We start from the raw sequence: 16251 nt of genomic DNA, 5'->3' as shown, positions 1-16251 counted from the left end.
AATAGAGACACAGATGTAGAGAAAAAACGTATGGACACCAAGGGGGGGAAAGTGGCGGGGGTGGTGGTGGGATGAATTGGGAGATGGTGATTGACATGTATATACTAATATGTATAAAATGGATAACTAATAACCTGCTGTATGAAAAAATAAATTTAAAAAAATTTAAAAAAATAAAATCAAAGTCACGCCAGTGCATGGTTTTTTATTCACGCAGAACTTAAGACGTAGTGAACAACAGCGGTCCCGTGCCAGTCTCCCCAGAGGCAAATACTTCCAACCCTTGTAGCTTTTCCTCTGGCAGAAACCTCCACGTTTCTCAACCAGAGACTGCTAGTTTTTGATGTATTAAATATAGACATTTCTATGGACTTCCCGAAGTAAGGGAGGAAGCAGGCTCTCCAAGCAACTCCCCGCCCGCCCCACCCCCACATTTTCACGACTGTTCACGGTGACGGTGTAAAAGCACGCCTCCATCTTGTACCACCTTTTTTTCCCTTCATACTTACCTAGTATTTCTCTTGTGCCTAGATTTTTACGTGGCTAGTTTTCCTTGCCACTTGCCTATCAATAACATTTTCCGAAGGCTCAAACACCTTAGAGCTGTTTAATTCCTGGAGGTCCCTCTCCCAGAGCCCCCTGGCCCGTGTTCGCTCCAGACTGATGGCTTTCTCAACCCACCGCACAGCTCTGCTGTCTTGACCTTTCCTCTGCTGTCATCCCTGTGATTTGTTGCCTTTTTCCTGTGTTGGTTCCCTGTTTCCTGGGACCCCTTTGTGGTTTACTCTCTTATTTTGCTGAAGTCAGTCCACGAGTAGCTTCCTGGGAAGGGTGTGCGTCTGAAATGTGTTTATTCTACTCTCGTCTCTGATGGTAGGCTATATATAGAATTCTAGATTGGAAATACTTTTCCTTCAAAACTTTTCAAGTCATAGTTTTTAGCTCCCAGCTTCCAGGGCTGCTGTTAAAAAGTCCAAAGCCGTTCTGATTCCTGTCCATTTGTGTGTGATCTGTTTGTTCTCTCTCAAAGCTTTTAGGATCTTCTCTTTATCCTTGGTGTTCTCAACTGACACAACAATATACCTTGATGTGGGCCTTGCTCATTGGACTGTGCACACAGTGGTTCTCTCCATCCTACAGGCTCATGTCCTTAGTTTTGGAACTTCGTAAAGAACAAGACTCTTCCATATTCTGTGTTATCTCTTGATGAAGTTCCTATTACTCACATTTGGATTGGACCTCTAATTTTCTTTTCTCACCTAGTGTTTACCTCTTTTTCTGGTAGATACTCTTAAATTTACCTTCCATCCCTTCTTTTTGTTAGTTAAGCTCTTTGATATTGTTATTTATAATAAGAAATAGACCTTTGGTCTTTGTCCCTAGCTTCTGGCACAGAGCTCCTAAAACCCTTGAATTTGCTAAGTCAGAAGAGTCATAAAGGAGACGCAAGAGGGAGGAGATATGGGGATATATGTACACATATAGCTGATTCACTTTGTTATACAGCAAAAACAAACACACCATTGTAAAGCATTATACTCCAATAAAGATGTTAAAAAAAAAAGAGAGAGAGAGACATGGGACACAGTCGTAAGTAGATCACTTTCACTGAATTTCCTTGTCCAAGATTCACTTAGGAAGGCAAAGTGTGTTATTTTGAGGGGCATTTGAAGAAAATGGTAACTTTAACATTACCATGGAAGACTGTGTGTAAATACTACAAATAATAATTCTGTCTGTTAAAGTTAAAAAAAAAAGTCATAAAGGTGCATTTTGATATTCATATCAAGCCTCTTTCAATCACACTTGAGTTTATGTTAACAAGGTGGTCTTTGGAAAGCTCCTAGGAGTGGGGGCTGGTTGCCAGGGGAACCAACCAAGTGATTAGAGGGTTGGGACTCAACCTCACCCTCTGACCTCTGGGGAGGGGGGAGGGGCTGGATATTGAGCTCAATCACCACTGGCCAATAATTTAACCAGTCATGCCCATAAAAACCCAAAAGGATGGGGTTGGGAGCGCTTCTGGGTTGGTGAACATGCAGGAAGAGTGTTGTGCCCCGAGAGAGCATGGAAGCTCCATGCCCTTTGCCACACACCTTGCCCTACACAGCTCTTCCATCTGGTCATCCCTGAGTTATATCCTTTTATAATAAAGTGGTGAACTACTAAGCAAACTGGTTTCCTGTGTTCTGCGTGCTGCTCTAGCAAATCCATCAAACCTGAGGAGGGGGCTGTAGGAAGCTCCGATATATAGTCTGTGGGTTAGGAACACAGGTGACAACCTGGATTGTCGGTTACCAAAGAGGTGAATGAATTCATCCATACAGAGCAAAATCCCTGATCTGACAGAAACAAGAGAAGCAGGCGGTGATGAGGTTAAAGAAAAGAACCCTAAATGAAACAACATCAGCTTTAGAACCAAAAAAAAGAAGAGCATAAAGAAAAAGAAACAGGGATTACCTGGTGGTGCAGTGGTTGAGAATCCGCCTGCCTATGCAGGGAACACGGTTCGAGCCCTGGTCCAGGAAGCTCCCACATGCCTCGGAGCAATTAATCCCGTGCGCCACAACTACTGATCCTGCGCTCTAGAGCCCACCAGCCACAACTACTGAGCCCACGTGCCACAACTACTGAAGCCCGCGCACCTAGAGCCCATGCTCCACAACAAGAGAGAAGCCATCACAATGAGAAGCCCGCGCACCACAACGAAGAGTAGCCCCCGCTCGCTGCAACTAGGGAAAGCCCATGTGCAGCAACGAAGACCCAACGCAGCCAAAAATAAATAAATAAATGAATAAATTTAAAGAAAAGAAAGAGAGAAAAAGAAACAGACAAGGAGTAGGTGAGGCAGTCCTGGGGCGGTGGTTCCCGCAGGACCAGCTGGGCACCCCCAGTTCTGCGCGCGGTTCTAAAGCCAGCAGCCGCCACACTGTGTCATCTCCTAAGAGGAAAATGAGGCAGAATAGGAGAAGATCCCCAACCACTAAAGCTGGACACAGTAGGAGGAGAAGTTACTCTCACAGAATGAAAATCGAGAGTGATGCCGAAAGCTCGGCCTCTGTGCATCGGTGCCAAATGGAATCTCGGAGACAGAGTTTCGGGTGAAGTAGGAAAAGAATAGCTTTATTGCTTTGCCAGGCACAGGGGAACACTTGCCTTGAAAATCTATGTGTCCCTACCCGGCAGGATTTGATGAGGAGGTACTCATCAATACTCAATACTTCAAGGGAGGGGTTGCTGACAAGATCAGGGTGTGTGCAAGGCTTGTACTCATCTCATCTCAGGTGGTTGCTCTCCGAATCTTGATGAGCTTCTCAGGTCCCTTTAATCTTGCCTCAGGTGGTTTCCTGGCTGCTCCGCCCTTGATTAGCAACTGTTCGAATCCACCCTTTGGAACTCAGGGAAGGTCATGGACTGGAGTCTTGCCTACAAGAAACGGGGGACAAAAAAAGGCTTCTGTGCCCTGGAGCCTACAGGGACCGCCCCCCTCCCGGTTTCAAGAGCAAATTGCCTACTTTTTTACATTTTCAAAAATTGAAGTGTAGTTGATTTCCAATGTTTTGTTAATTTCTGCTGTACAGCAAAGTGATTCAGTTTTATATCTATATATGCATTCTTTTTTCAATATTCTTTTCCATTATGGTTTATCACAGGATAGTGAATATAGTTCCCTGTGCTCTACAGTAGGACCTTGTGGTTTATCCACCCTGTATATAATAGGTTTCATCTGCTAATCCCAGCCTTCCACTCCACCCCTCCCCCAACCCCCTCCCCTTTGGCAACCACAGGTCTGTTCTCTGTGTCTGTGGGTCTGTTTCTGTTTCATAGATAAGTTCATTTGTGCCATATTTTAGAATCCACATATAAGTGATGTCATATGGTATTTGTTTTTCCTCTGACTTACTTTGCTTAGTATGATAATCTCTACGTCTATCCATGTTGCTGCAAACGGCATTATTTCATTCATTTTTGTGGTTGAGTAATATTCTGTTGTACACATGTACCATGTCTTCTTTATCCGTTCATTTGTTGACGGACATTAGGCTGTTTTCATGTCTCAGCTATTGTGAATAGTACTGCTATGAACATAGGGGTGCATGTATGGTTTTGGATTAGAGTTTTCTCTGGATAGATGTCCAGGAGTGGGATTGTTGGTAGCTCTATTTTTAGTTTTCCGAGGAACCTCCATACTGTTTTCCACAGTGGTCGCACCAACTTACATTCCCAGCAACAGCGTCAGAGGGTCCCTTTCCTCCACACCCTCTCCAACATTTATTGTTTGTACAGTGAGAGCAAGCTGTCTGGAGCAAGGGTCAGAGGTTTGAGGAGGTCTAAGGGAAGCGGCCTTGAAAGAGAAAAAGCAGGAAATCACAGGTTTCCCTGAGGCACACAGAGCGGGACAGATGCTGGAGGGACAAATGGACCAATGGTCCAGCACAGAAGGAGTCCGGATGGGAGCGAACTGACGAGCTGTGTGGAAACCCTGATGGGATCAGTCCCGTGCACGATGATCAACCCTCCCCATGGAAAATGCTGAGAAATGACGAGGTGAGAATGCCACGATGTTTACAAAATCCCATGAGCTTTAAGGGCTTGTCTCATTATGGAGGCACATTATGACTATGTAGGTAAAACCATATTTTTAAAAAATCTGTAAATAGGTGTACTTTTTCCAAATGCTGCTCCAAGTTACTTAATAGGATTTCTTTGTATTACTTTCTATTTTTTTTTCCAAAAAAATAGTGCATGACAAGACGGTAAACATGCCATTCTCTTTCAGCTGTGATGCTCTTAAAATTATTCTCGAATATACTGTGATGTCAATAAAGCCTTTTAGTTCATTTGGTTTTAAAAAATTGAGTTAAATTGTAGGACACGGGTCAGTGTCCACACAGACGTGGAGAATTGCTGGGTTATTTACCTTTCTGAGTGCGTGTTGTTTTTTTTTCTGATTCTCCTCATAGATAGTACTCTTTCCTAAGTGCAGCTTTTTTCTCATTTTAGTTCAATTACAGATTTCTAAAGGCCTGTCTTCTGCTTTCTGTACTGACCCCTTTCATCCAGGTCCCTCTCCTCTGTCTGCGTTGGTCTCCCCACTCCCTGCTGTCTCTGGAGCCTTCGTCAGGGGGCCGCTGTACCAGCTGGGATCCAGCTCAACTGAGAGTGTCGGGACACCTCCAAATAAAAGTGGCTTGAAAAGGCAGAGGACGGGGGACTTCCCTGGTGGTGCAGTGGATAAGACTCCATACTCCCAATGCAGGGGGCCTGGGTTCGATCCCTGAAGAGGGAACTAGATCCCACATGCATGCCACAACTAAGAGTTCTCATGCCACAACTAAGGAGCCCGCCTGCCGAAACTAAGACCTGATGCAACCAAATAAATAAATAAATGTTTTTTTTAAAAGGGCAGAGGACGGTTCCCCCTTTAGTAGAGGTGGTCTAGGGCTGGGTGCGGGGTCCCCAGGACTCAGGGACCGCGCCTGACTCTCCTTGGCGGCTCCGGCTTCCTCGACGGGGTCTCCTGCCCAGGCTCAGGTCCCACCTGTGAGCCCGGGAGGGAGCGGGAGGAGGGCCGCCCCGCCGGCTGGCATCCCCTTGGCCAGAACTTGTTGGTCCAGCTGCTGGGGAGGACCCAGGTCAGCCCGAGGTGGAGTTACTCAGAGATCAGGGAGAACTAGCGTCTCCGACCTCGGAAGCTGATGGAAGCCCTGCGTACCTGGGCTGGAGACCCCTCCAGAGGCCTCCCAGCGGAGCTGGAGAATCCTCCACCCTCCAGAGCTGACCATCTTTTCTGTTTCTTCTGGGACTGTTCCATTTCTCCCCTTGAGTGAAGCCTGGGCCTCTTCCTTCCAGGAACAGAAGGGGGGAGGGGGGGCGAACCCTGCCTACCAGGGAGGGGCAGGCACCCTGGAGTGTGAGGCACCAGTTGTGACCTGCTCAGGCCACGGTCCCCAGATGAGGGCACTGCTCTCTGTCCCGAGCCTTGTGGGGCTCCCCGGCTAGCCCTCCCATCTTCTCTCCTGCTCCTCTCTCAGGGGCCCCTGCGTGTCCGCCCTCGGGTCAGAGAGAAGCCCACCTGCCGAGATCTCTGCTCCCCCAGCGGCGGTGCCTTTGAGGTTTGCTCCCGACCAACCTTCAGCCATCCAGCCAGAAACACAGCCCTGCCGATGTTTACTACTGTGCACAATACATAAAACAGCATATGTGAGAAACACCACATGTAATAAACAATTACACAACATAGTGTAACACCTGCTGTTACTTTTTTAAAAATATTTATTTATTTATTTATTTATTTATTTATTTATTTTGGCTGCACCAGGTCTTAGTTGCAGCATGCACGATCTTTTAGTTGCGGCATGCGGACTTCTTAGTTGTGGCATGAGAACTCTTAGTTGCGGCATGCATGCGGAATCTAGTTCCCCGACCAGGGATCGAACCTGGGCCCCCTGCATTGGGAGTCTTACCCACTGGACTTCCAGGGAAGTCCCCTAACAACTGTTGTTACTTTAACATAAAAAATGAGAAACAGGACTTTTTGAAACTATATGTTCTTCTGTGTTATTTACTTTTCTGTTACATAAATGCTATTTTTAAACAAAATAACAATGACTAACATGGCATTAGTAATAACAGTAGGACTAATTAAACAAACAATATGTGTGCTAAACATATAACAATATTTTTATGATGTTTCTTTTTGTTTTGTGATACAGTGATTTATCTTGTCTCTTAACTCTTTATATCAAAAATAATAATATTTTGTACTCTTAATATACATAAATGTAAGACTTTTTTTTTTTAAACATACAACTTTTTTTTAAAAATTAATTAATTAATTAATTAATTATTTTTGTGGCTGTGTTGGGTCTTCGTTTCTGTGCGAGGGCTTTCTCTAGTTGCGGCAAGTGGAGGCCACTCTTCATCGCGGTGCGCGGGCCTCTCACTATCGTGGCCTCTCTTGTTGTGGAGCACAGGCTCCAGATGCGCAGGCTCAGTAATTGTGGCTCACGGACCCAGTTGCTCCGCGGCATGTGGGATCCTCCCAGACCAGGGCTCGAACCCGTGTCCCCTGCACTGGCAGGCAGATTCTCAACCATTGTGTCACCAGGGAAGCCCCCATAAATGTAAGACTTTTACAAAAGAGGACATAAATAAAATAGGGACAGAGAGAAACATGTCGTAATTTTTATTAAACAGATGTTTACAGATTTAATAAAAATCACAACGACACGTTTCTCTCTGTCCCATGATAGAGTATTTTTGCTTTCTCTGTCTCTTTTCCAATAATTTTCCAACTTTTCTGAACAGCCAGTGGCCTTTCAGATGTCCTTTCCTTGTTCTTTGTAGTAAAACTTAAAACATGAATACAGACAGGTAAACTGTACTTTCACCACTTCTATTCTACATTGTACTGGAAATTCTAGCCAAAGCAGTTAGAAAAAAAAGAAAGAAAGAAAGGGCATCTAAATTGGAAAGGCAGAAGTAAAACTACCCGTATGCACAGGTGACTTGATCTTATATATAGAAAATCCTAAATAATTCTCCCATAATGACCACAGCTAATAAGCATATTTAACAAATTGCAGGATACAAGATCAACACAGAAAAATTGGTTATAGGGGCTTCCCTGGTGGTGCAGTGGTTAAGAATCCGCCTGCCAATGCAGGGGACACGGGTTCGAGCCCTGATCCGGGAAGATCCCACGTGCCGCGGAGCAACTAAGCCTGTGCGCCACAACTACTGAGCCTGCGCTCTAGAGCCCACAAGCCACAACTACTGAAGCCCGCGCGCCTAGAGCCCGTGCTCTGCAACAAAAGAAGCCACCACAATGAGAAGCCCACGCACCACAACGAAGAGTAGCCCCCACTCGCCGCAACTAGAGAAAGCCCGCACACAGCAACGAAGACCCAACACAGCCAAAAATAAAAAATAAATTAAAAATAAAAAGAGAGAGAGAAAAACAACAACAAAAAAAGTGTGGTTACAGCATAGAACAGACATAGAGATCAATGGGGTAGGACCAAGAGTCTGCACAAATATGATACCAAAAGAATAATCAATAAAAGAAAAAAATTGGTAAATTGGACTTCATCAAAATTAAAAGCTTTTGTACATTTGGAAATTCCCTGGCAGTCCAGTGGTTAGGACTCTGAGCTTCCACTGCAGGGGTCTTGGGTTCGACCACTGGTCAGGGAACTAAAATCCCACATGCCAGGCAGTGACGCCAAAAAAATTAATTAATTAAATTAAATTTTAAAAAATAAGCTTTTGTGCATTAAAGGATATTATCCAAAAAAGTGAAGAGACAACCCACAGAATGGGAGGAAATATTTACAAATCATATATCTGATAAAGGTCTACTAATCAGAATATATACAGAACTCTTACCTAACAGAAAGACAAACAACCCAACTAAAAAATGCACAGAGGAGTAGACCGGGTGAACAGACATTTTTCCAAAGAACACATACAGATGACCAACAGCACATGAAACGATGCTCAACATCATTAGTAATTACAGAAATGCAAATCAGGTGGGAATGTAAATTGATACAGCCACTATGGAGAACAGTATGGAGGTTCCTTAAAAAACTAAAAATAGAACTACCATATGACCCAGCCATCCCACTACTGGGCATATACCCTGAGAAAACCATAATTCAAAAAGAGTCATGTACCAAAATGTTCATTGCAGCTCTATTTACAATAGCCAGGACATGGAAGCAACCTAAGTGTCCATCATCGGATGAATGGATAAAGAAGATGTGGCACATATATACAATGGAATATTACTCAGCCATAAAAAGAAACGAAATGGAGTTATTTGTAGTGCGGTGGATGGAGTTAGAGTCTGTCATACAGAGTGAAGTAAGTCAGAAAGAGAAAAACAAATATAGTATGCTAACACATATATATGGAATCTAAGGGAAAAAAAAAAGGTCATGAAGAACCTAGTGGCAAGACGGGAATAAAGACACAGACCTACTAGAGAATGGACTTGAGGATATGGGGAGGGGAAGGGTAAGTTGTGACAAAGTGAGAGAGTGGCATGGACATATATACACTTCCAAACGTAAAATAGATAGCTAGTGGGAAGCAACCGCATAGCACAGGGAGATTAGCTTGGTGCTTTGTGACCATCTAGAGGGGTGGGATAGGGAGGGTGGGAGGAAGGGAGATGCAAGAGGGAAGAGATATGGGAACATGTGTATATGTATAAGTGATTCACTTTGTTGTAAAGTAGAGACTAACACACCATTGTAAAGCAATTATACGCCATTAAAGATGTTAAAAAAAAAAAAGAAATGCAAATCAAAACCACAAGGAGGCACCAGTTCACACCCACTAGGATAACTATACAGTACTTTTTTTTTTTTTTTTTAATTTATTTATTTATTCATTTTAGCTGTGTTGGGTCTTCGTTTCTGTGCGAGGGCTTTCTCCAGTTGCGGCGAACGGGGGCCACTCTTCATCGCGGTGCGCGGGCCTCTCACTATTGCGGCCTCTCTGGTTGCGGAGCACAGGCTCCAGACGCGCAGGCTCAGCAATTGTGGCTCACGGGCCCAGTCGCTCCGCGGCATGTGGGCTCCTCCCAGACCAGGGCTCGAACCCGTGTCCCCTGCATTGGCAGGCAGACTCTCAACCACCGCGCCACCAGGGAAGCCCTACAGTACTTTTTAAAAACTAATAATAACAAGTATTGGTGAGGATTTGCAGAAATTGGTACCCTCATCCATTGCTGGTGGGAAAGTAACATGGTGCAGTTGATGTGGCAAACAGTTTGGCTCTTCCTCAAATCCTTAAACATAGAATGACCAGCAATTCCACTCTTAGGGAAATACTCAGTTGAAAACAGGCACTCAAACAAATACTTGTGCACACATGTTCGCGGCAGCACTACTCACAAGAGCCAAAAGGTGGAAGCAACCCAAATGCCCATCAGCAGATGAAGGATAATCAAAGTGTGGTCCATCTATCCAGTGGAGTATTATTCAGCCACATAGGGATGCAGCCCCGACACAGGCCACACCAAGGAGGAGACTCTAACACATTCGTCTGAGTGAAAGAGCCAGACACAAAATAATACATATTGATGATGCCATGTATATGAAATGAAATATCTAGAACAGATAAATCCAAGGGCCTAGAGGGAGAGCAACTGGCAACTGCTAATGGGTGTGGGGTCTCCTTTTGGGGAGATGACATTTGTGAACTAGTTACTGGTGGCGTTGGACATCATTGTGAATGTGCGAAACACCACTGGATCATACACATTAAAATGGTAATTTTATGTCCTGTGAATTTCACCTAAATTAACAATAAATAATGGAGGTATTTTTTTTTTTGGAGGTATTTTTAAAAATAAATTTATTTATTTTATTTTTGGCTGCGTTGGGTCTTCATTGCTGTGCACGGGCTTTCTCTAGTTGCGGCGAGCGGGGGCTACTCTTCGTTGCGGTGCGTGGGCTTCTCATTGCGGTGGCTTCTCTTGTTGTGGAGCATGGGCTCTAGGCGCACTGGCTTCAGTAGTTGTGGCTTGTGGGCTCAGTAGTTGTGGCTTGTGGGCTCAGTAGTTGTGGCTCGCGGGCTCTAGAGTGCAGGCTCAGTAGTTGTGGCGCACGGGCTTAGTTGCTCCACAGCATGTGGGATCTTCCCGGACCAGGGCTCGAACCTGTGCCCCCTGCATTGGCAGGTGGATTCTTAACTACTGCGCCACCAGGGAAGCCCCAGTGGAGGTATGTTAAAAGGACACAGGGGCTGATTGAAATAGCTCCCAAAGGCCGAGCTTGGACAATTTGAGCAAGAAAATAAATAATGATAATATAGGACTATAAGTCATAGAATAAGTTAAATATCTAAGATTCTATACTGATATAAATAATTGAATAAATAAGTAAATGAGGGAGAAGGCACAGCTCTTCCTTAACTGAAAAACTCTAACTAATAAATATGGAAGGAATGAGAGAAATTGAAAACACCATTAGACAGACACCACAGTGATCACTGTAGGCGAGACCCATGGGTAGATGCTGAAATTAGTGTTGAGGGCGTGTGATGAGAAAGAGGATGCTTTCAGAATCTCTCAGCATCTCCCCACTAGATATTTACTGATGACTAAGAGAAAAACAGTGACTTTACCATGGAGAAATCCACCTTATCCTGGCATCAAGGTTAACGTCACTGGCCATGAGACGGATGGACGCCGTGTTGTCCCCGTTACGATGCCGGAGGACACATCGCTCCTTGCCAAAATGTATGAGCTCATTCTCATCCGGAGAAAACATCAGACATGTCCAAATTAAGGGGCATTCAACAAAAGAGCTGACCGGTGCCCTGCAAAAGTGTCAAGGTCACAGTAAACAGGCAAACACTGAAGACCCAGAACTGACGGGAGTGGACAAAGGAGCCATGACAACCAAACGCAACGTGGGTCCGGAGGCAAAGGGCATAGTGGGAAAGTGGCCAACATCTGAATAAGTCCTATAGTTACTAGTGTTGTGTCAAAGGTAGCTGCCTGCTTTTCAGAATTGTTCTAAGGCTGTGTTAGTTGTGAACATTAGGAGGACCTGGATGGAGGGTATATGGGAACTCTCTGTACTAATTTTTCAACTTTTCTGAAATTCTAAAGTATTTCAAAATAAAAAGTTGCACACACACAATGGGATATCACTACCCACTCACTAGCTTTAAAAAGACCGAAAATACCTAGTGTTGGCCAGGATGTGGAGCAACTGGAGGTTTCACACCTTGCTGGTAGAAATATAAAATATATAAACTATAAAACAGCCACTGAGGAAAATGACCTGGCAGACGTGACAGCGTCAATCATATTCCTTACCCCATGTCCCCTAAATTCCACCGCACCCAAGTCTTCACCTAAGATAAAGATACAGAGCCACACAAACCTGAACATGCATGTTGGTAGCAAGCAGCTCTTCCAAGAGTGGCCAACCCTGCCAGGCGTGCAGCAGGAGGGGATGACTCACGAGCTGTGTGGCGGGATGCTGCCTGGTGACCCAAGGCAGTGAACAGCTGAAGGGTCTGGACATCCTCACGCTGAGTGAACGAGCCCGACACAGAGGAGGACGGACAGTGCGATTCCATTCACGTGAAGTCCAAGAACTGGCAAGGCTCCAGTGAGTGGAGTGGGCAGGGAGGGCTTGCCAGGGCTTTGTGGGAGGTGGGTGGTGCAGCTGCCCGTTTGTCGAGATTCATCCAACTGTACTCTAAAAATGGAGGCACTTTACTTAAAAAACCATACCTCAATAACATTTTTCTTAAGGTAGGTAAAGTTCATACATTAAAAGAGCAAGAACAGGGCTTCCCTGGTGGTCCAGTGGTTAAGACTCTGAGCTTCCTCTGCAGGGGGCGCGGGTTCGATCACTGGACTGGGAACTAAGATCCCGCAGGCATGCCAAATGGTGTGGCCAAAAAGAAAAAAAAAAAAAAAAATTAACACAACATTGTCAATAAACTGTACTTGAATAAAATAAATTTTAAAAACAAGCAAGAACACCCAGAAGACTTCTGGAAAATGAAACTCCTGAAGGGGTACTCGCCTTGCCAGCGGGTAGAGCGTATTCAGACCCGGATAATTAGAACAGGGTGGGGCAGTCTGAGAGCGGAACAGAGCAGGACACGCTGTGGAACTCTCGTGCACAGAGCGGCTAAGTCCCCGGGGAAAGGGGACCATGTGAGGAATGCGGCTGAATCCCGAGCAAGTCCCAGTTTGACCAAAATTAGACACAGAATAAGCAGAACCACGGAAGGACTGCGGGAACCAAAGGAGAATCCCTCCTTAACCTCAGGCCTGGGAAGATTTTTGTCAACATGACCCCAGAGCCAGAGCTGATAAATAAAGGGTGCTAGTTTTTCCACGTAAAAATCAAGCATTTTTGCCTCACAAGCAAGGCCAGAAGGCCCCAAACTGGGAGAAGCTATGCGCAACTTACATTATAGACGAAAGGCTGAGCAACACACATTGGGAAGACGGAGAGAACATGGGCCCAGGACACAAAGGGACAGAAAAAGAGGAGGTTAAAAAGGTGACAGCGGAGCCTGTGCTCCGCAACAAGAGAGGCCGCGATGGTGAGAGGCCCGCGCACCGTGATGAAGAGTGGCCCCCGCTTGCCACAACTAGAGAAAGCCCTCGCACAGAAACGAAGACTCAACACAGTCATAAATAAATAAATAAATAAATAAAAGAACGTGAATTTCTTTAAAAAAAAAAAAAAAAAGGTGACAGTCCATGTACTTCTTTAGGCCAGGACCCCGACACCTCCCGGACGCGGGAAGCGCCGGGGCCGCGGGGCCGCAGTTCACCGCGCGGCCGGCAGGTGGCGGTGCCGCCGGGCCCGCCGGGCCGCAGCCGCGCGCCCCCTGCCGGACGCGCCCGGAGGCACCGGGCCGGGGCGCGGGGCCGGGGCTCCTGCAGGTGCCGGAGGGAGGCGCCCCTCCCCGGCGATGCCTGCGGTTGCTGAAGACGCTAGACGCCGAACCCAAGGCTGGTTCTCCATCCACGGGCGCTGCCACACAACCTCCACGTGCACCCCTCAGGCCAGAGGGGGAGCATTTACTAGGCTGCAACTGTGAACGCGGGGGGCGGGTACACCCCCATCTCCCGGGGCGCGAAGATGCCTGTGCAGGGAACCAGCGCCGCGGACCACGGCGGGGCCTGGGGCTGGGGCAGGAGGGAGCCGGTTCACCCAACGCACTGTTATAGCGAGTTATAGCCAGGTCGGCCCCTGACAAAAATAAATCAACGATTAGGAAGGAAGAGCCTCATTTTCAGCAACGAGGTGTTTTCGATCACTCGAAAGGCCTTCTCAGTGAAACGATGGAAAATCATTTGAATTTTGGAATGGAAAACGATGTAAAATACATAAAGCGTCATTTTGAATGCATGACCGAGCTCAGAGAAAGGTCAGGAGGGAAACAGCAACCCCAAATGCAGAAAAACCGGGAGCATAAGGGGGGGCTGAGCCCCAGGACGTGCCGGTGGAGGGGAGGTGGGCAGGGGCGGGGGACAGGCAGGGAGGAGTGGGCCGGAGGAGGGGGCGTGGTCAGCTGCCGGTCGGGGAGGGGTGCAGCTGAGGACACTGCTGGGCTTAGCATGGGGGCGGGGGCGGGGGCGGGGGCGGGGGCGGGGGGCATTCTGTATTCTTTCCCATTTCTCCCAGCCCAGCGGGCCCAACACTTTAAAATAACTACGTCACAAGTGAGTGGATTCTGCCTGTGTAGCCGGCGTGGCTGCAGGTTTACAGAAGAAGGAGCTGGGGACACAGAGTGAACATAACAGACAGCCCGAGCCAACCTAGAAGTGCGTTCTGGGAGAGTAATGTTAACGATAATGATTTCAAGGAAAAAACAGCACATTAGTGTGAAAGGAAATTGACTTTCGACTCCAAGTGAGGCAACCAACAAAATTATGAGATTTAGCATAACTTTTTGCACAAAGGGAGAAGGAATTCCAGAGCTTTCTTCTGGTTTCACAAAGAAATCGCACAGGTGCCCTTCTGAAAAGAGAGATGTTGACTTATTAGTTTTGTTTTTTGATTTTTTAAAATCCCACAGCATTTGTTGTCATCTGACATAAGGGTGATCAAAACAATATGAATAAATGTTTCAAACCTAAGTGTCCATTGCCAGAAGAATGGATAAAGAAGATGTGGTATATATACACAATGGAATATTACTCAGCCATAAAAACGACTGAAATTCTGCCATTTGCAACAACATGGATGGACCTAGAGATTATTATGCTTAGTGAAATAAGTCAGACAGGAAAAGACAAATACTGTATGTTATCACTTATATATGGAATCATTTTTTTGGCCACATCACGCGTCTTGCGGGATCTTAGTTCCCCCACCAGGGATCGAACCCAGGCCCTGGCAGTGAAAGTGGCAAGTCCTAACCACTGGACCGCCAGGGAATTCCCTATATGTGGAATCTTAAAAATAAAACAAACTAGTGAATATAACAAAATAGAATCAGACTCACATATACGAGAACAAACTAATGGTTACCAGTGGGGAGAGGAGAGGGAGAAGGACAAGATAGGGGTATGGGATTAACAGACGCAAACTCCTATGTATAAAATAGATAAGCAACAAGGATTTACTGTTTAGCACAGGGAAATATAGCCATTATTTGGTAATAACTTTACTTAATTTTAAAAAATGTATTTATTTATTTACTTATTTGGCTGTGCCAGGTCTTAGTTGCGGCATGCGAACTCTTAGTTGTGGCATGTGGGATCTAGTTCCCTGACCAGGGATGAAACCCGGGCCTCCTGCATTGGGAGTGTGAAATGTGGAGTCTTACCCACTGGACCACCAGGGAAGTCCCAGTAATAACTTTAAGTGGAGTATAATCTATAAAAACGTTGAATCGCTATGTTGTACACCTGAAACTAATATAATATTGCAAATCAACTATGCAGCAATAAAATAAACAATATGAATCAATGTTTCAGACACCTAAAAAAACTGTGTGGCCTCCCCAACAATTTCTCACTTCGCTGATAAATTCTGGTTGGAGACACTTTGGAGCAGAGTGATATTATCTTCTTCTAGCATGATCCACCCTGTTGTTTCCTTGACTTTGTTTTCGAATGAATTTCTTCTGCATCACGTAATACGAGGTTCATACACTCTTCAAAACCAACAGGTCAGGGGCTTCCCTGGTGCTGCAGTGGTTAGCCTGTCAATGCAGGGGTCACGGGTTCAAGCCCTGGTCCAGGAAGATCCCACATGCCACGGAGCAACTAAGCCTGTGTGCCACAACTACTGATCCTGCGCTCTAGAGCCCACCAGCCACAACTACTGAGCCCACGTGCCACAACTACTGAAGCCCACGTGCCTAGAGCCCGTGCTCTGCAACAAGAGAAGCCACCGCAATGAGAAGCCCACGCACCGCAACAAAGAGTAGCCCCCACTGGCCACAACTTGAGAAAGCCCATGTGCAGCAATGAAGACCCAATGCAGCCAAAAATAAATAAATAAATAAATAAACAGGTCAGGGACTTCCCTGGTGGTGCAGTGGTTAAGAATCTGCCTGCCAGTGCAAGGGACATGGGTTCGAGCCCTCGTCCGGGAAGCTCCCACATGCCGCGGAGCAACTAAGCCCGTGCGCCACGACTACTGAGGCCCATGTGCCTAGAGCCCGTGCTCCGCAACAAGAGAAGCCACCGCAATGAGAAGCCCGCGCACCGCAACGAAGAGTAGCCCCCGCTCGCCGCAGCTA

The 16251-nt window shown here is 46.2% G+C and overlaps 1 long non-coding RNA gene across 1 annotated transcript; it reads right to left on the bottom strand.

The window, feature by feature from the left end:
• Positions 1–3115: 3115 nt before the first annotated feature.
• Positions 3116–12319, bottom strand: LOC132347601 (uncharacterized). Its single transcript, XR_009497244.1, has 3 exons — positions 11910–12319; positions 11143–11337; positions 3116–3426 (listed from the first exon to the last, which is right to left on the bottom strand). It is a non-coding gene; the product is annotated as an uncharacterized LOC132347601 (long non-coding RNA).
• Positions 12320–16251: the final 3932 nt, after the last annotated feature.

This window comes from Balaenoptera ricei, chromosome 1 (assembly GCF_028023285.1).
Source record: "Balaenoptera ricei isolate mBalRic1 chromosome 1, mBalRic1.hap2, whole genome shotgun sequence".
Taxonomy (NCBI): domain Eukaryota; kingdom Metazoa; phylum Chordata; class Mammalia; order Artiodactyla; family Balaenopteridae; genus Balaenoptera; species Balaenoptera ricei.
Note: the sequence above shows the minus strand (reverse complement) of the source record. Positions and strands in the feature narration are given on the sequence as shown.